Source organism: Silene latifolia, chromosome Y (genome assembly GCF_048544455.1).
Source record: "Silene latifolia isolate original U9 population chromosome Y, ASM4854445v1, whole genome shotgun sequence".
NCBI lineage: Eukaryota > Viridiplantae > Streptophyta > Magnoliopsida > Caryophyllales > Caryophyllaceae > Silene > Silene latifolia.
The window spans coordinates 98,105,372-98,126,784 of record NC_133538.1 but is presented as its reverse complement, the minus strand read 5'-3'; the positions used below and the strand labels follow the sequence as shown (position 1 = coordinate 98,126,784).

Genomic DNA, 21,413 nt, shown 5'->3' with positions numbered 1-21,413 from the left:
AAAGGGTGACAACGCGTATCAAATACTTGGAGTAGAAGGTCCACTTGGCTGGGGAACATGAATTGATTATCTTCTCCAGACATCTTTGCCCCTGTTTGCTTACTTGAAATCCCTTCTCGAGGTATTATGATTCGGAGAGCGGAACCAAGACCTTGTCATCGTCCGAACCGAGCACTAGGCTGTGAGCAGTTTTATTTTGGACTGTAGTTGAGACTGAAAAGACGTTTGTGGATAAAGGACGGGTGGCGTTTTGAAAGAGAAGCCCCCAGAGTGAGAAGGTGGGATTTTGACAAAACAAGGAATGGGCGACGTCTTAAGGAAGAAGCCCCCAGTAAAGAGGTATAAGATTAAATTTTGTAGCTGGCTGGGCTGCTTTTGAGGATTGATGATGATGGTTAAGATTGAAATGGATATGCGGTTGTGCCCTTGTAATAGGATTGCCTACGTATTCGCGTGTTTCCGAAATCAAACCGGATCGTAGTTCTGAGTTGGTTATTGAGGATTGAAAATTGGAAAGGTTTGTGAAAGGAGTATGCGGTTGTTCCCTTATAATAGGACTGCCTACGTATTCGGGTGTTTGCGAAATCAAACCAGATCGTAGTTCTGAGCTGTGTGTGCAATGGGTTGCAAATTTAAGGTTTGAAAATTGAATGTGTGTGGGGGTGTGGTTGTGTCCTCGTAATAGGATTACCTACGTATTCGCGTATGTGCGAAATCAAACCAGATCGTAGTTCAGGGTGTGTGCCTAAGCGAGATGTTAGGACCTTGAAGTGATTTTGAGGTGTATGGTTGTGTCCATGAAGGACTGCCTACGTATTCACGTGAAGTGAAATCAAACCAGATCGTAGTTCTGAATGTGTTTGTGTGCCTAAGCGAGATGTTAGGACCTTTAAGTGTGTGAGTCACGACGGTTAAAGCCGTTTGGTGACTCGAAAAATTGATTTGAGATAATTCCTCCTTGATCATGAAATCGAAGAGGTGTAATTTTTGAAAATATTCCTTATCATGTGAGCACACTAAAAAGTGGACCCTAAGGGTAGATTGAGTAACTAAAAAAAAAAGTTTCAATGCGACGGACACATTGCGACGGAAGATAAACCAGTAGCAAATTTAAACCTGCGACGGATCCTGCGACGGACCTCATAATTTGCGATGGACTTGCAACGGACTTTTCGCTACAGCATATTTTCCCAGAGCGCCAAATTTTCTGACATGGCGGGAAGGCCTGCGACGGAATTTCCGTCGCTATATTAAAATAATATTAAATTCTGCGACGGATATTCCGTCGCTGCATTAAAATAATATTTTTCTTGCGACGGAATTTTCGTCGCAGGCTTTTTTTAGTGTCCAACTGTACACCTCTTAACACGCTGGAAAAATAATATTATTTTATTTTGCGACGGAAATTCCGTCGCAGGATTTATTATTATTTTATTTTTGCTACGGAAAGTCCGCCGCAAGCTTTATTTATACGGGCAGCAGCGCAATCCTTCTCCTTCATTATCACTTTTCAATTATTTACCCCAAAATTCCCAAAATTTCGACTCCCTCAATCCCACCACCACCACTCCCACCACCAACACTCCTATCACCACCCTACTCCCCAAATCACTCCTCCTATTTCTCTTTTCTCCTTTCCCTTTTCCCCTTTCTTCTTCTTTCCCCTTTCTTCTCCTTTCCCCTTTCCCTTTTTTTTTTCTGCCGCCGCCGCTCCCTTCCTTTGTCTCCTTCCCTTAATTAATATAAGGTTTGTTTAATTAATTTTACTATTTTGATTAATTAGGGTTTATGGTTATTGTATTGATTAATTATGATTAGTTTAGGATGCTTAGTATTATTAGGATTGTTTAGTTTAGTTGAAAGCCAATTTAGGATGTTTAGGATTGTTTAGTTTAGTTGAAAGCCAATTTAGGATGTTTAGTATTATTAAGATAGTGAAATTTAGTTAAAAGCCAATTTAGGATGTTTAAATCAATTTTATAATTTTTAATTATGTTTTAGGGAATTATATTTTTTGTTTGCATGAAGTGAGCTAAGTATGTTCAAAGCTCTTTTAAATCGATTATAGTTGATGGTATTGAAATTTTGATGTAAATAATTAAATAAAATGAGGCTACTCGACATTGAAGCAATTTTGAATACATCTATTTCTCATAAAAATAGAGAAAAAATTTCATAAAAATGTCTTTGATTAAAGGAGGAATATTATAACGAAAAAAGGGTCTAATATTAATAAATGTATAACGACTTTGAAAGAAGTTTGTAGTATAGAAAAGTATATTTACCCATAAATCAACATTAATGAATCATAGTGGACAAATAGAACAGAACACTTTGCATTTATGACATTGTCATAGCATTTAGGATTATTAGGGTAGTTAATTTAGTTTAGTTAAAAGCCAATTTATGATGTTTAAACCAATTTTAGGATGCTTACTCTACTTTTGATTAGTTTTATAAGGTTTATTAGTAATTATTAAGTTTGTTTTGATAAGTTATGTTTTCTTTGAATCTTTTATGCCATTTAGGTGGTAAATACTCAATTTTTTTCTTGATTGTTATGAGACAAAATTTGGTTGACATTTCCTTTAATGTTCTCCGAATACATATGTAGAGTGAGAATTCATTCTAAATAATGTATTTGGAGAACTGTAAGGAAGTGCTGCCGAATTTTTGTCTCATTACAATCAAGAAAAAAAATGGGTATTTACTAATGGTATGAAAGATTCAAAGATGGGTTTAGGTTGGAGAGATAAGGACCCCAATACTGAAAGTATTTTTTTGCAGGTTGTTGTTGTTGTTGTTGTTGTTGTTGTTGTTGTATGAAAGATTCAAAGATGAGTTTATGAATGCTCTTACCATTTTTATTAATAATTTTTATTTACTAATATATATGTAGATTTTCAATGAAGAGATTAGAACGAAACTGGACGTATGAAATGTTGGATTCCAATAAAAAATTAAGGAAGGAATTCGTAATAGGGGTTAATAAATTCATTGATTATGTTAAGCAACAAGACGAATTCATTAGAAATAAAGAAATTAGGTGTCCATGTAGTAAGTGCAAAAATAAAAAGTTTTTAGTTGAACAAGAAGTACGAAAACACCTTGGTCTAAAGGGTTTTTGTGACAACTATTATGATTGGATGTGTCACGGAGAGAAATTCCCCGTTGAGGAAGAGGAAATGGCAATGGCCTCTGACAATCCTTATAGGGATATGGTAGAGGATGCGTTGCGCGATAGCATTGATCAAATTAGGAAAGAAGCTCTTAATGCCGAGGTGGTTGATGAATCTCCAAATCCCAATGTATTAGCCTTTTTTCAAATGTTAAAACGTGTCGAGCAACGAGGGATGTCGACTCTCATTGCTACAGTCGGCTGCAAGGCTTGTCACTCTGAAATGTGAATTCAACTTAGCCTATAAATGTGTAGATGGTTTCACGTCACTCATGGTAGACCTTCTTCCTCAAGATCATATTTTGATGCGTAACTTCTATGAAACCAAAAATGTTCTCAAAGCTCTTCAACTTCCTCATGAAAAGATAGATGCATGTTTTAATGGATGTATGCTTTTTTAGATTGACAAACGCTCTTCTTGACAAGTGTAGAAAATGTGGTAGAGCTAGGTACAAAAGTGCAAAGAATGAAAATGGCAAAAGGGTCCCCGAGAATTTCTTAAATTATTTCCCAATAGGGCCACGTTTGCAACGAATTTATGCCACAAAAAACCTCGAGGAACAAATGCGTTGGCATTATGAAAACCCCCGAGTTAGTGGGACAATGTCTCATCCAAGTGACAGTGAGGCGTGGAAACATTTTGATCATCTTCATCCTTCTTTTGCATCTGAGCCTCGGAATGTTAGACTTGGAATTTGCACCGATGGTGTCTTGGATTTTGGGCCATTCGGGAACTGTTATTCATGCTGGCCGGTGATGCTTACACCTTATAATTTACCACCCTGGCTATGCATGAAAAGACAATTTATGTTCTTAACATTAATTATTCCTGGACCAAAGAGTCCCAAACAAAACCTTGACGTCTATTTACAGCCTCTAATTCACGAGTTGAAGCAATTGTGGGACACGAGATTGTTTACATATGACGTGTATAGGAAACAAAACTTCGACTTAAGAGCCGCACTCCTATGGACGATCAACGACTTTCCTGCTTATGGCATGTTATATGGTTGGTCAACTGCTGGTGAGAATGCATGTCCATGTTGTACGAAAAAAGAGACTAAATCGACTTGGCTTCAGCATAGCAGAAAATGAAGTTGGTTTGATTGTCATAGACAATATTTAGACACTGATCATACTTTTCGCAAGGATAAGGTCCACTTTCGAAAAGGAAGAATAGAGAACGATGTTGCTGGAACGAGGTTATCGGGCGAACAAGTGTGGGAATGTGTGAAAGATTTACCAAAAATCGTGGATGCATATGACCATGAATTGAGAACGGTTAAAGCGAAACGAATTGGGTGGTGGAAACAAAGTATTTTTTGGGAGCTTCCATATTGGAGCACACTACTAATTCAACATAACCATGATGTCATGCATATTGAGAAAAAAAATTTCGAACAACTAATTCACACGGTAATGGATAGAAAAGACAAGACAACCTTGAACCCAAATGGACAAAAAGACATGTTACAACTTTGTTCAAGGTCGCGAAAGGTGGATTCAGTCGTTTTGAAAAAAGAGCAGAAGAAAGTGTTGTGTGATTGGATATGTAATTTAAAGTTTCCAGACGGCTATGCTTCAGATTTGAGAAGATATGTCGATATGAATGAGTTGAAGCTACATGGCTTGAAAAGCCATGACTGTCATGTGTTTATGGAGCGTTTACTGCCGGTTGCTTTCAGGCACCTTCTCCCTAAAAATGAATGGAATGCCATAACTGTGATTAGTCAATTTTTCAGAGACTTGTGCACTTCATCAGTACAAATTGAAAAAATATCAAGTCTCGAGAAACATATTGTCGAGATAATCTGCAAATTGGAAAAAATACTTCCACCTTCATTTTTTAACTCAATGGAACATCTGCCAATTCATTTGCCATATGAAGTGAAAGTGGGTGGTCCTGTGCAATATAGGTGGATGTATCCTTTTGAGAGGTAATATCAATATCTTTTATGAAGCCTTTTAAGGTTATTACTTAATTTCATTCATTCTTAACCAATTTTTTTGTAGGTTCTTGAATCATTTGAAAAAAAATATTGGAAATAAAGCTCGTGTTCAAGGGTCATTATGCAACGCATATTTGCTTGAAGAAATAGCAAATTTTTGTTCTTTTTACTTTGAAGATCATATAGACACAAAGGCAAAAGACCTTGACATAGGTCAGAAAAAGGCAAAGTATTCTACCTTGCCCGAGCTATTTCAAGATCATGAGGGCACTACTTCTGGAAAATGTCGTGAAAGATTTTTGGAAGATAACGAATATGAACGTGCACACCTCTATGTTTTATCTAATTGTGATTCTGATGAGTTGAAACATATGGAAAGGTAGGTGAATTTTTTTTTAATTTTAAACGTTGTTTCAAGTAAAACATGCAAAAATTAATTCAAAACTCAATTCGGCATTTTTGAATAGGTTGTTTGAGGATTACATCAAAAGAGAATATCCTGAGGTTTCTAAGGCCGAGGATATTTTGAACAAATTTGAAACAAAATTCCCTGACTGGCTTAGAGGTCAAGTAAGTAAATAATATATATTCTTTAATGCTTATTTAAATTATATTATTATTTGGTAAATAATTGGTTCATTATCATTAATTCTAGGTAAATAATTTAAAAGATCCAGTTGTAGTTGCCTTAGCAAATGGACCTTCAAGAAAAGTAAGAACATGGAAGCGTTATTCCATCAATGGATACAAATTTCGAGCTTTCATAGATGGGAAAGATTTGGAAAAGTCGACAATTAACAATGGAGTGTGTGTGAGTTCGACTGAAGGAGCTGACTACTATGGAACCCAAAATGAAGTTGTTGAGTTGTCTTATACTGGCGAGAAAAACCCTTACAACGTTATTTTATTCAAATGTAATCGGATAGATAACTCAGAAAGAGGAATGCAAGTACATAAGGAATATAAACTTGTGGATGTTAATCGGAGCAAAAAATTTGCAAAATATGACCCATTTGTGTTAGCATATCAAGTGGAACAAGTTTGCTATGCTCCTTATCCAAATATCAAAAGAGATAAAGATCAGTGGTCAGTAGTATTTAAAATAAAGGCAAGATCACAAGTTGATGCTCCTACTGATGAATCTATCTTTCAAGAAGATGTTAATAATAGTGTTACAACATTGGCAATAATTGAAATAGAAGATGAGAATGAAAATGTGGAAGAGGAACAAGAAGAAATGCAAGGAGATGAAATGCAAGTACAGAATGATGATATGCAAGAGGAGGAAGATGAGGAAGAGTTAGGAGAGGAGGCTTTGAAGAAGTATTTAGAAGAAGATGATGATGAGGATTTTTTAGATTCGCTTTTTGAACGCAACGAAAACACTAATTTAAGTGATGATGATGATGATGATGATGATGATTAGGATTTATATTAGTTGTAGATGTTTTGTAACCTTTCTTTCAATCTTATTATTTGTTGGTACTATTAGTTGTAGATGCCGTATGGCTTAATTTAATGAAATCTAGTTTGTTTTCATTCAATCTTACTTTTTATTCAATCTTATTTTTTTACTTTGTTGCTATTATTTGATTACTTGACCGAGAGGGAGGGAGTACTATTTAATTTCTTACTTTGTTGTTATTATATGATTATTTGATTTCTTACTTTGCCAATTTCTTATTTGGTTGCTATTATTTGATTATTTAATTTCTTACTTTGTCAATTTCTTATTTGGTTGCTATTATTTGATTATTTGATTTCTTACTTTGCCAATTTCTTACTTTGTTGCTATTATTTAATATTTTATTTTGTTGCTATTATTTGATTTCTAAAAATGTTGAAGAATTTAGTTGGTTTCTATGGCGTCGAGGAGACAAAGACATGGCACTAATAGTAATGCAGGAAACCAAGGACAGGAAAACGAGAATGAAGAAATACTAGCTGGTCATCAACAAGAACAACAAAATGTGCCAGTTGACAAAATTCCTCTCGATTCTCTTGAGCAAGATGGCGTTTGGTAAGTATGTTATTTTTTCGTAATTAATTATTTTTATAAAGATTTATATATGTATATATATATGTATATATATATATATATATATATATTATATTGTCATTCTTTTTTTCAGGTTCAGTGATGAAAAAGTGGTGAACTTGATATCGAATACTATTGGATGCAACTACAAAGAACATGCTCCTAATTGGAAATCGGCGTCATCTACTCTAGAGAAGGATTGGTGGAATTGGTTTGAGGTATTAGCAATTGTCATTTAATTTAATATTAGGTATTTTATTCATTTATTTTATATTTATTTACAATGAAGTTTATTTTCTCACTTTATTGTTTATTGAACAGTGGCGTGTTAGTTACGATCCCCGCGACAAGGCAAGGGTTAAGAAGGCTTTGGAAGATGCCATGAAGACCCGTTTACGGCAAATGATTTATCGAGCTTATCATAAGGAAGAGCATGAAAAGCCGGATAGGATTAGTGTTGATTTGCACCGTCAATTGAAGAATAGACCACTTGAAGATCCTAGTTTTATGGGAAGATCGGAGCAGAATTCGGCCAACCGTAGATCGGGAAGTGACGAGAAAGGGAAGGCGTTGGCTACTCACGTAATAGGTCGAAAAAGCACTTTGCAATATATGGACTCAATGGTAATTTCTTCACCTCTTTTTTTAATTTATTACCTTTTTTTTTCTTTAACTTTATTTAAAGTTAGTAATTATATTTAACAAGTATCAAAATTGTAGATTGATAAAGAAGGGAAAGGAGATATTCCGTCCGCTTTGCAGTTGTTGGAGAAGACAAGGAAGCATAGCACAAAAGGATGGTTATCCAAAAAAACTGGTCAACTCTTCGTAAAATACTATAATTATTTAATTTTTAACTCATTTTTTCAATCATGATTATTTAGTAGATGGTATCTATCTTTCGTTTTTTATTGATATAGGGTAAAATCATCTCAAAGAAAACTCAGCTTCAGAGTCAAGGGGTCGAGAACATCGATGATAATGAGATTTATATTGAAGAACATGGAGGATTTGATAAGAAAGGTAGAGTACTTGGCGCGGGAAATGCAGCACCACAAATTTGGGAGCACAACCGCCGCTCGACTGGTAACCTCTTTTCTACTCCTCATACTCCGAGTTTTGTTGGTAGAGTCGCAAAAGAGAATGCCCGACTTAAGAAAGTTGAGGCCGAACAATCTCAAAGGCTTGCGGCAATAGATGAGTTCTTGAGCCAACAAGGTTTTACCACTCAAACTTGTAACCCCGGAGGTGTATCTTAAGCTAGAAATGACTTTGATGATTGTGGCGACAATGCTAGGCCTACTCCTACTCCCGTGTATTAATTAGTATTTGTTTGTTGATTAGTAGTTATCACTCCTACTCCGTAGTTTATGGACTTATTTAGCTTTCTTTGTTGAACAATTATTGTACTAACCGGTTGTAAACCTTTTATTTTAAGTTAATGCGAAGACGTTGTTTGGAAATCTCGTCTTGAACGAGTTGTGAATTTGTCAATTGCTGGTTTTTCTGTATGTTTGTAGGAAACCGGGAGTATATGTAATTGTTTTCAAAGCAATTGGGGAAGCTGGAAAAGCGCTGTAAACCCACTGGTGCATTCTGCCCTGCGACGGAATTTGCGACGGATTTTCCGTCGCAAAGTTTGACTTTCAGGTTGACTTTGGGGACACGTGGATTTTCCGTCGCTATGGAAGCTTTTCTTTGTAGTGGTATATCCCGTTTCTCGGTAGCAAAGCATTCGAGGAGTCCGTGGGGATTGTGGTGAAAATGGCTTCGACATTATGGAATGCGGAGCTTGGTAATAATGGTTTGTTTGACAGATAAAAATCTGGAGTTGAGGGTCACGACGGAAAATCCCGTTTGGCTACTCGAAGGTTGATTGGAGATACATACCTCTTGATCATGAATCGAAGAGGTGTAATTTGTGAAAACGTTCCTTATCAGTTGAGCACACTAAAAAGTGGACTCTAAGGGTAGATTAGGTATGTCCCGTTCTCGATAGCAAAGCATTCGAGGACTCCGTGGGGATTGTGGTGAAAAATGGCTTCAACATTAGGGAATGTGGAGCTTGTTAATAATGGGTTTGCTTAACAGATAAAAATCTGGAGCAAGAATTTTGTGGTGTTTAGGCCGAAGGGTAATAGCTTGTAGTGTGGTGGGTAATGGGGTCTCTGGCTTGATTTGGCCTGAGCACAAAATGGTTGGTAAATAACATGGGATCAGATTTCCGTTTCTGGACCTTAAAGGTTAAGGTGTGATATTACGAGCTTGAGGGGGAATCCTCAGAAGCCTAGATAGGTCTCCCTGCAATAGTCTCTAGAAGGACTTAGGGGTGAAGCAGTTTTGGTTATGACCTTGAGGGGAATCCCCAGGATCCTAGTTCGGTTTCCTTGTAGTAGTCTGCAGAAGGACTTAGGGGTGCTGGGCTTTGGACTTGTTTGTCCTGGACTTGGTATTTTGGACTCATGGTTCCTGGCCTTTGGACTTGTTGGTCCTGGACTGGGTGTTTTGGACTCATGGGTCTTGGGCTTTGGACTTGTTGGTCCTGGACTTTAGATGTTTGTGTCGGACTTGTTGGTCCGAAGTTTGAAAAGTGACGGTTTAATTTCGTTATTTGAAATTGTGGGAAAATAACGAATTTGAATTCCCTAAATTTCGTCTCCCTCAATCCCACCACCACCACTCTCACCACCAACACTCCTACCACCACCCTACTCCCCAAATCACTCCTCCTATTTCTCCTTTCTCCTTTCCCTTTTCCCCTTTCTTCTTCTTTCCCCTTTCATCTCCTTTCCCCTTTCCCTTTTTTTTTCTGCCGCCGCCGCTCCCTTCCTTTGTCTTCTTCTCTTAATTAATATAAGGTTTGTTTAATTAATTTTACTATTTTGATTAATTAGGGTTTATGGTTATTGTTTTGATTAATTATGATTAGTTTAGGATGCTTAGTATTATTAGAATTGTTTAGTTTAGTTGAAAGCCAATTTAGGATGTTTAGGATTGTTTAGTTTAGTTGAAAGCCAATTTAGGATGTTTAGTATTATTAGGATAGTGAAATTTAGTTAAAAGCCAATTTAGGATGTTTAAATCAATTTTATAATGCTTAATTATGTTTTAGGGAATTATATATTTTGTTTGCATGAAGTGAGGTAAGTGATACCGTTGTTTAGTACCAAAATTAAATTTATATTTCCAAACTAAAACTATAGCTAGTGATAGTAAGGGTCGAACCACAGAGAGACAAGGTTGATTTTGGATGCTATTTTTCAGTCTAAAAAGTAACGATAAATTGGGGGTTTTGAAACGATTGATTAACTGGCTAATTGCTAAAATGAATATTCTTAACAAGATAAAAAAAGAGGATCGGGAATTTCGGTTCACCATGGCAAATAACAGGTCAGTCAAGCAGCAGAGATCTCATAATACGGTCTCAGGGAAAATAAGCTAGTCTTTCGATCAAAGCTCAAATAACCTCACGGTCCAATAATTCCCTAGAATTTATCAAAGTTTTCACTCAAGAGAAATTCTAAATCTAGCGATAAATCAAATTACCAATCTTTCGACCTAGCAAAGAAATCCATCAAAAGATAACAAGACCAATATGGAAGAACTCATGCTACACAACAATCCTAATTTTATACCATGGCTCACCTAATTCCCAATCAAAGGAATCACCTACGCATAATCAAGACTACACTAATTGCGAAATTAACAAATAAGGACAAACTCAACATGATGGAATCTAACTAGAACAAAGAAGAGAAATTCAATTACTGAAATTAATTGATGAAACAAGAATTAAATTAATAAGCAAAAATAAGAGAAAGAAGAATTGCATAAAAGGCTTACTAATTGAATATCAAGAACAAAGCATTCCAATCAAAGGTTTCCGTCTCAAGCTAGATCTGAAAACTAAGTTTTTTCCAGAATGAATAACATAACCTAAAAGTTGCTGCGTTCTCTGATAAAAAGATACCCAAAGTTAATTACAAGTTGGGCTTTTAAAAGTCTAACACGGAAAAATTAAACGTCAGCTCGAAATCAGGTCGATCGACTGGTCAGCACGGTCGATCGACTGAACATGCGGAACAGTAGCTTCTGTCTGAGCTCCAGTGTTCGATCGACTGAAAGGCGTAGTCGATCGACTGAAAAATGCTGAAAAATGCTGTGCAGTGGCTCCTTGTGGCTTCCAAACAACTCTTCACTCCTTGTACGCATCTCAAGGTGAGTGAAATGAACTCTCCTTCCTCTTGGCTTCCTTGAACTCGCTTCCGGAGGACGAACTTGGCTTGATTTAGCCTACTTCCAGGCATTCCAACAATAATTCGTAGAAAATGCAAAGTAAATCGTTTCGGGAGAAATAGTAGCCTTAAGCTATCAATTATGCATGGAAATACGTGCCAAAACCGCAGATAAAGTGTATAGAATATGCACGTATCAAATCTCCCCAAACCAAACCTTGCTTGTCCCCAAGCAAGCACTATGACCCGTATAAAACTAAATGGAAAGGAGTACATTTCAGAGCTAACTACAAGTCAATGCCAAACCATTTAATGCCCAAGGTCAACTACTGCGAAGCTTAAATCAAGCGAACAAATTTATGCATATCATAGAATTAAATCGGGCGTTCGACCTTGCAAGGCTCACACAATCGGACTCTCCCGGATCACTCTTCTCTCAGCAAAGCAAATGGTAAGATAATATGTAAAAGAGAGGGAAGAGAAGTATAGTCTCTCACCTAGAATGCGACCGACAAAACATGTATGCTTGACTAGCATGAATAATGATTCTATTTACCGTACATACGCATAACCACCGTCAAGGACTATCACATGCCGAACTATTGCAAAATTTGGATATGTGAGGCTAAGTGGGAAAGAAGGGGCAAAACAATTATGGGAAAGTGAAGGTAAGAGCCAAGCTAGCACCTAACGAACCATCAGAAACTGAATCCCGTTCTTCCCACTCAAATAAAAAGACCATGCCTTTATTGACTAGGCAACACAAAAATCCAACGAATGCCTCCAAATCAAGAGGTAAGCATATGAGGCGTGCCTTTATTTCAGCCAAGACTTATTATTTTCAAAACTCTCTTTTTTTTTCATTGTTGTTGCTTCTTTTTTTTTCTTTCATTTTCATTTTTTTTTTCAAGACCTGAACTGGTGGTCGATCGACCAATGATGGCTGTCGATCGACCACCCTGCACACTCCAGAACATTCTGCCCAGGTAAACAACTTCTCCTTTTTTTTTTCATTTTTTCTGGTTCTTTTTCTTTCTTCCTGTTTTCAGGCTGAAGTAAATCCTTCACTTCTCAAAAATACCCGCTCCAACATTACAAGAGCGAACCAAAACAGCTTAAATCAACAAATTCCTCTACTACTTCCTAGCTTGGCACAATGGTAGGCTAATTATGGGATGTAGTTGAGGGCAACTGGCAATTTTGGCTTATAGTGGAGTTAGTGGGGTAAAATGAGAAAGGGGAGGATGCAAAAGTTCCCTAAACATGCAATACCGACCACAAACCAATGCGTATAGGCAATAAGAAATCAAAACTCATACACGTGCAAAACATGAAATGAAGGGAGTAACTACTCTCAATCCTAAATTAACCGGTCATAAATGTCACCAGTTATAGGCTCTATATCTTAGAAGGTATAAGTAGTTTGCCAAAAGTAATGAGTCAAGTCTAATTGCCCGAAATGGATTCCATAACGAAATTTGAGAGATCACTTTTAATTCTTGCTAAGCAGCTATGAAAAGGCAAGGAATGGCATATTTGACTAATAGAGCAGAATCATCATTAAAAACTCCAATCCGACTCAACTATATGCAAAAGTAAACGTGATATTTTTGGTTTTTTATGCATTTTATCAATTTTTTCTTTGTTTTTGTTTTTTTTGTTTTTTTTGTTTTTTTGTTTCCTTTTTTTGAATGGTGAAAATAAAAACAAATGCAAACAGAAATGCACTAAACATGTGACTGAAATGCAATAAAAAACAAATGCAGATGCAAAACAAAAGGCATATGCAAATACCCTCCCCAAACCAAAACGCACAATGTCCCCATTGTGCTCAACAGCAAATCACCAGCAGAAAAATGGGAGAATAAAAGCATAAAAAGTAAAAGGAAGCGAAAAGAGAAAGGAAAACAACTCACAAAATACGACCTCCCCAAACCAGCCAAAAACGGGGAGGTCACCAGCATCTAATCTCCACCCTCGTAGGAGGGGTCGCTGTCCTCGTCGGACCCCGACTCACTCTCCTCCTCAGCAGCAGGAGTAGCTCTCCTGGAAACGGAGGGAGTGGCTCTCCTGGAAGTGGAGGGACCAGTAGTGGTGGTGGTAGGAGGGGGGTGATGCCTGTGAAGAGGAGGCACGAGCCCTCCTCGAAGTGCCAGCAGAAGGCGTGGCCGCCACCAAAGGAAGCATGTAACTAGGCAAAGGTGGCCTAGCAGCCCCCTCAACAGTGGTGAGGGGCAAGACAGAAGGGTAGCCTGTGACAGGGATGCGGTCACAGATGAAAGAGTCAATCTTCCACCGCATCTGTCTATCGACCCAATAGACACCCTGCGCGTAACGGAGGTCCATAATGCGCAGCTCAGGGTCAATGGGGTCCTCCTATCGAGGGAAAAGTAAAACAAGGCGGTTGGCGATACGTGTCACCAAACCGCCACAGGCAATGGTGGTCAAGGTGCCCTCACTAACAGTCTGAAAGTGAGCGGCGGTCAAGTAGGCAATGTTATAGATGCAGGCTCTCCGACGCTCAACGTTCAGATAACCCGCCAAAATCGAAAGCTCAATATTATTCACGTTATTAGACTCTTTACGGCCAAAAATGGTATTACCCATTAGCCGTAGAAAATAACGAAGAGGGGGCAAGTGGACGGAAGTGCCCGTTCTCCTCGACCCGTAAGTGTCACCAATACAAGACCACATGGCCCGGTGAGTGTCAGAGGGGTCCGAGGTGCTACCCTCGAAGTACAGACCCAGAAAACCCGCAAAATTCGCAAGTGTCAGAGAATAATTAACATTAAAAAGTCGAAAGGAAATGCAGGGTTTGGTCTCATCAGCCTCAAAGGCTTCGGAATCAAAAGCGTAAGAGGAAAAGAATTCAAGGGTCATAACATAATATGTGAACTCCGACATGTCCACAAGACCCGTCATACCCGTCCCATTTAGCAGGGACACGACCGACTCATAACAGCCTAGTTTCTCCAAAGTGTCTTTATGGAGAAACCGGGTGGCTGTGACCTTTACAGTCGAAACAAAGAAGGAGAATTTGGAGCGCTGAATAGGTTTTTCAAAGATAACCTGCGGATAGTCAGGTAGACTATCCGTAGTGGATTCTATCATCAGAGGCGGTCCGCGTGGCCGCTTAGCAGGCCATTGGCTCGATTGTCCTTCCTGCATTGGCGCTTTTCCCTTTGTCATTGTTATTCCTGCAAAAGAGTCAAATTAGCAACAAACAACCAACTTAAGTTTCAAATTCCAGAAACTCGCATCAAAATCAGACCATCCACGCAAATTAGGGTTTCAAATTTTTGGGGCAAATCAAATAATCGCTCCTAGTTGCTAATTAGTGTCGAAAATCAAAGGGTAAAGGCTAGAATAAGCAATTAAAGCATATAAATGTCCAGAAATCACACCCTAAAATCGTTTTCCCCAAATCAATTTTTTTTTTTTCGACTCAAGGGCTCAGTACTCGAAAAGTGTGCATGGAACTTCAGCAAAGCTCGAACAAATAGCATAAAGATAAGATTTGAAACATACCTTGATGATTTCCTTGAAGATTAAAACAAGAAAGGCAGAGAATGAGGCGGATTTGCAGGTGAAAACGCGAGAAAGGGAGAGGATATAGGGTTTGCTCTTTTCTGATTTTTGGGAACAATGAAAGAATGAGAAAATAAGGATAGAAACTTCCCTTATCAGCAGCCTCTGAACCCGCAGATTGGTCGATCGACCAGTTTACTCGGTCGATCGACTGATCCTTCATATTCCTGGCTTCTGGACTCTCCTTGGTGGTCGATCGACTATGTGACCCAGTCGATCGACCACTTCCCTATGCACAGTAGCCTCTGTTCTCCTTGCTTCAGTCGATCGACTGAACCTCCTGGTCGATCGACTGTTTGAACTGGCAATTGGAATTAAAATCGTCAAAATTCATTTTGCCATCATAACTTCCTGTCTTTCTCTCGCAAAAATCCAGTAGACAACTTACGCACTTTGTATAAAATAAATTCCTGCAGAAATTATCAAAGGCGTACAATTTTCCCAAACCAAGAAATTGCAAATGCATGAAAATAAAGGAAACAAAACAAGAAAACTTGAAAAGCAAATTGAATGAAACAACAAAACGGAAATCCTAAATTACAAAATAACTACAACCTGGGTTGCCTCCCAGTTAGCGCTGGTTTAAGAGGTCCCGCACGACCTTGTTACCTCACTTCTCATCATCTGATAGCGGATCGAAGTACAAAACCTCGACCTTCCCAACATATGCATCTGATCCATGATAGTGCTTCACATATTGGCCATTTACCTTGAACCTTTCTCCAGCAGAGGTCTCCAATTCAACAGATTTGAACTTTGTGATGTTGTGACCGTATAGGGGCTGGCCCACTCGGATTTCACTTACCAGAAATAAACGGATACGAGCGTTAAAAAGAAGTACCTTATCGCCAATATGGAACTCGCACTTTAGGATTCTCTTGTCGTGCCAGCGCTTTGATTTCTCCTTGTAGATCCTTGCATTGTCATAGGCCAGTGACCTAAATTCCTCTAGTTCATTCAGCTGTGTCATGCGTTTCTCACGAGAGAGGTTAGGATCCAAATTCAAATCACAAATAGCCCACCAAGACTTACGCTCTAACTCAACAGGTAAATGACATGTCTTACCATAAATCAATCGGTACGGTGACATCCCGATTGGCGTTTTAAACGCAGTTCTATAAGCCCATAAGACATCAGCTAACTTGAGACTCCAGTCTTTCCGTGATTTAGAAACAACTTTAGCTAAGACTTCTTTCAGTTCTCTGTTAGAAACCTCAACCTGACCACTAGTTTGGGGATGATACCCCAAACCTCTACGATGTTGGACACCGAATTTAGTCAATAGAGCACTAAGTTGTTTCTCTTTAAAATGCATTCCCCCATCGCTAATGACAACCCGAGGGACACCAAAACGAGGGAAAATAATCTTTTTAAACAATTTAATCACGGCTTTTGCATCGCAATGGGGAGTAGCAATAGCTTCCACCCACTTGGATACATAATCTACAGCTACGAGGATATATTTATTACCTTAATCGCTCGGAAAAGGTCCTTGATAATCGATGCCCCGGACATCGAAAATCTCGACCTCAAGAATGCCTACCTGTGGCATCTCATGTCTCTTGAAATATTCCCGATCTTTGACAAGCATCGCATTCAAGAACAAAATGCGACAATCTGCATGCAAAGTTGGCCAATAGAAACCAGATTGAGTATTTTAGCTACGGTCCTGGACGGACCGTGATGACCACCATAAGAAGAAGAGTGGCAAGCCTCTAGAATATCCTTCACCTCCCACAGAGGTACGCATCTCCGGATGATACCGTCTGCGCATTCCTTGAAAACATAAGGATCATCCCAAAAATATTGTCTGGCATCATAAGCAAACCGCTTCTTCACGCCATGAAAGCTCGGGTGGTATCCTACCATCACAAAGAAAGTTAGCAAAATCAAGAAACCACGGAGGTGGATAAGACCCGAAGTAGTAATAGCTAACAAACTCTCATCGGAAAGGAATCATTAATAGGCAAAGAATCCTCCCTTCTGTCACATTGCAGACGAGATAAGTGGTCACTACCACATTCTCTCGCTCCTTTCTTATCTTTGATCTCCAAATCAAACTCCCGTAAAAGGAGTATCCACCTCAAAAGCCTTGGCTTTGCATCTTTCTTAATAAAGAGAGTCTTCAACGCCGCATGGTCGTGTAAACAATAACTTTAGAGCCTAACAAATAAGACCGAAATTTGTCTAAGGCAAAAACAATAGCTAGAAACTCTTTCTCAGTGGTAAAATAGTTGACTTGAGCCTCATCCAGAGTTCGGCTCGCATAGTATATGGCATTCAAAGCTTTATTCTTTCGCTGTCCCTTAACCGCACCGATAGCATAATCGCCGGCATCACACATGATCTCAAATGGGAGGTTCCAATCAAAGGTCGAATGATTGGCGCAGAAACTAGGGCCTCCTTTAACCTGTTAAAAGCGACATGGCACTCATCAGTAAATTCAAAGACAGCATCCTTTAGAAGCAATTGTGTAAGTGGTTTAGCAATTTTTGAAAAATCCTTAATGAAACGCCGGTAGAAACCAGCGTGACCTAGGAAACTCCTCACTCCTTTAACATTCACGGGAGGAGGTAATTGCTCAATCACCTGCACCTTTGCCTTGTCAACATGTATACCTTTATCAGAAATCAGATGCCCTAACAAAACTCCCTCATTGACCATAAACCGACACTTTTCCCGATTTAAAACAAGATTAACATCTATACAACGCTGCATGACTTTATCAAGGTTAGCTAAACAACGATCAAAGTCACTGCCATAAACTGAGAAATCATCCATGAATACTTCCATAATATTCTCTATATAATCAGAAAAAATCCCCATCATGCACCTCTGCAATGTAGCAGGGGCATTACACAATCCGAAAGGCATTCTACGATACGCAAAAACACCCTGTGGACAGGTAAAAGTAGTCTTACTCTGATCGTCCGGATGAGTAGGGATCTGAAAGAACCCTGAATATCCGTCTAGAAAACAGAAAAATTTGTTAGAAGCAAGTCTTTCAGTCATTTGGTCAACAAAAGGGAGGGGGAAATGGTCTTTCTTGGTGGCGGCATTTAACTGTCTATAATAAATGCACATCCGCCACCCTGTCACTACTCGAGTTGGTATTAGTTCATTTTTATCATTTTTAACCACGGTAGTCCCTCCTTTCTTCGGGACTACCTGAACTGGGCTAACCCACTTGGAGTTGCCAACTGTATAAATAATACCTGCATCAAGTAGTTTCATCACCTCAGCCATGACAACTTCCTACATCTTCGGGTTCAACTTACGCTGACCCTGTCTATAAGGCCTGTGGCCTTCTTCCAACTCTATCCTGTACATACAGACATCAGGGCTGATGCCCTTAATGTCATCCAAAGAGTAACCCAAAGCCTTCCTGTTTTTCTTAAGTACACACATCAAAGCAGATAGCTGGTCATCGTTAAGCCTAGAGCTAACAATAGCTGGGTACTGCTCCGTATCATCTAGAAAAACATACTTAAGATTAGGGGGAAGTGGCTTACGCTCTGGCACCTTTACCTCTACAGCATAGACAGAATCAGCTTCAATGGTGTAGCAAGTGTTCACCAAGTTATCGTTGGCCAGGCTCAAAAGCATCTCATCTTCTTCCTCATTGAGCTCGTAGCTCTCCATTGAGGCAACCAAAGCATCTCGCTCCTCAGCATTCTCCACTGTATTACCTGCACACTCATCTAGATAGGTTAGATCAGCTAAGGGATCCTTGGCTAAGGATTCCCTCCAATTACAAGTAACAATCCTGTCAACAACATCAATAGAATAACACGTATCCTCATCAGCAGGTTCAGTTGCCTTGTGAGCAAGACTGAACTCAATGGTGTCATCTCCTACCTCTAAGGTGATGGTTCCGCGTTTGACATCTATCACAGCCCCAGCTGTATGTAAGAACGGTCTGCCTAAAATGATAGGTATCTGACTATCCTCTGCAATGTCCAAAACGACGAAATCGACAGGAATAAAAAACTTGCCCACTCGAACGGGTACATCCTCTAGAACACCTATAGGTCTCTGAGTCAATCTATTTGCCATTTGAACGGTAATATCGGTCACCTTAAGTCTACCAATGTTTAACCTTTCGCAAACAGAATACGGCATGACACTAACGCTGGCCCCTAAGTCACAAAGGGCCTTTACAATTAAGTGGTTACCTATAGTGCAAGGAATTGAAAAACTACCCGGGTCCTTTAATTTAGGTGGCACATTAACTTGTGAAAGAACATTACATTCCTCCACAAACGCAACATTACCATCATCACGAAAATTTCTCTTACGATTCAAAATATCTTTCATAAATTTAGCGTAAGAGGGTACCTGGGTAATTAAATCAGTGAAAGGAACCGTTACCTCGAGATTCTGGACCATCTCCAGAAACTTACCGAACTTACGCTCCAGCTTGGTAGCCTTCAAACGCTCCGGATACGGGACTGCAACACTGGCCGTAGGATCAGTAACCTTCGGCTTCCGTAGGTTTAAAACCCCCGTCAAATCATCAATGAGTGATGAATCATGCAAACTAGTTGACGGATTTGCATCCTGCTCTGGAGATCCAGTCGATCGACTGGTATGGGTAGTCGATCGACCATGTAAGCTGGGCGTGAACAGTTCCTGTCCAGAATTAACATCATCAGGTATCTCAGTCGATCGACTGAGGATGTTGGTCGATCGACTGGATGTGCTAGGTGTGAATAGTTTCTGACCAGAAACTATTTTGTCTGATGATTGATCGATCGATCGGGAATGCAGGTCGATCGACCTAAATTACTGGCATTCAGACTCGTTTTTGCATCAGAATTCAAACGAGCTTCTTCATCATTTCCCGAGTCTTCCTTTGGCTTATCGGGACTTTCATAAGAAAGGCCACTTCTGTGATTGATGGCATTGATCGTCTCAACCGGCCCTTCACATTTGCTTGAAGAATTAGCGGCTTGATTAGCCTCCATGTTCTCCAATTGTTTCACAAAATTCCGTGAGGACTCAATCCCGGCAGCTTCCATATTCGCCACTTGAACCAAAAGGAGTTGGACCATCTCTCTTAACTTCTCGATCTCATCTGAGTTTTGAATAGGAACTTCGACTTTCCCCTTGGAAGCTTCAGAAGTCTCGAGTTTCTCGAGACGGGTAGAAATGGAAGTTATAAGTGACACAACAAATAGTCATGTCTTCACTTTGCTTTCGTGACTTACCACGTGAACTTCCAAACTCAGCTTTATGGACCGCCATCTCCTCAATGGTGTTCCAACCTTTACTTTGACCGGTATTATTTTAGAACCTACCATTAGCAAATTGCATCCAAAATGACCTTGTAATCATCATATAAAGCATTGTAAAATAGGTTGCAAAGATACCATTCTTTGGAAACCATGATGAGGGACAACTCGGACCAAACTTTTGAAACGTCCCCATGCTTCACAAAAATCTTCGTCGGCCCCTTGCTGAAAACTCGTGATTTTACTCTTCAAGGCATCAGTCTTGAAAGGTGAAGTACTTCTTGTAGAAGGCTAGTGCTAAAGATGTCCAATCGGTGACTCACCGCTACTCTATCGAGGTAGCGATACCAATCTCGCGCCCGAATCCTTCAAGGAGTATAAGAACATGAACCCCTTTACTTCATCTTGAGTTACCCCCTCCGGTATAGGTATTGAACAGCAATAGTCCGTGAAAATTTCCATATGTTTCAAGGGGTCTTCATCGGTAGACCCGCGAATCGATTCCGTTCCACTAAATCAATATAAGAGGAACGAAACTCGAATTTACCTAGGTAGAAGGGGTAGGTAATCGTTGCCCCTTTGGAAGGTTGTGCTCCTTTGGCTGAAAATTATCATATATCGTAGCCATAACTTCCAAAATGAGAGTACTCAAGTCTTCCTCTCAAAAACCCGTCCTCTAATCGTGCAAAAGCAAAACTAGAAGCAAAGGTAGCGGCGGCCTCAAGGAACAAAAGTTCCCTGAGACAAGGAAAATAAACTAAAATAAAGCAAACAGAATTACACCGTCTCCTCGGCAACGGCGCCAAAATTTGATACCGTCGTTTAGTACCAAAATTAAATTTATATTTCCAAACTAAAACTATAGCTAGTGATAGTAAGGGTCGAACCACAGAGAGACAAGGTTGATTTTGTTTGCTATTTTTCAGTTTAAAAAGTAACGATAAATTGGGGGTTTTTAAATCGATTGATTAACTGGCTAATTGCTAAAATGAATATTCTTAACAAGATAAAAAAAGAGGATCGGGAATTTCAGTTCACCATGGCAAATAACAGGTCAGTCAAGCAGCAGAGATCTCATAATACGGTCTCAGGGAAAATAAGCTAGGCTTTCGATCAAAGCTCAAATAACCTCACGGTCCAATAATTCCCTAGAATTTATCAAAGTTTTCACTCAAGAGAAATTCTAAATCT

The 21,413-nt window shown here is 39.1% G+C and overlaps 1 non-coding gene across 1 annotated transcript; it reads left to right on the top strand.

Moving 5' to 3' along the window:
* Positions 1 to 20,370: 20,370 nt before the first annotated feature.
* On the top strand, positions 20,371 to 20,479 carry LOC141635983 (small nucleolar RNA R71). Its single transcript, XR_012540631.1, has one exon. It is a non-coding gene; the product is annotated as a small nucleolar RNA R71 (small nucleolar RNA).
* Positions 20,480 to 21,413: the final 934 nt, after the last annotated feature.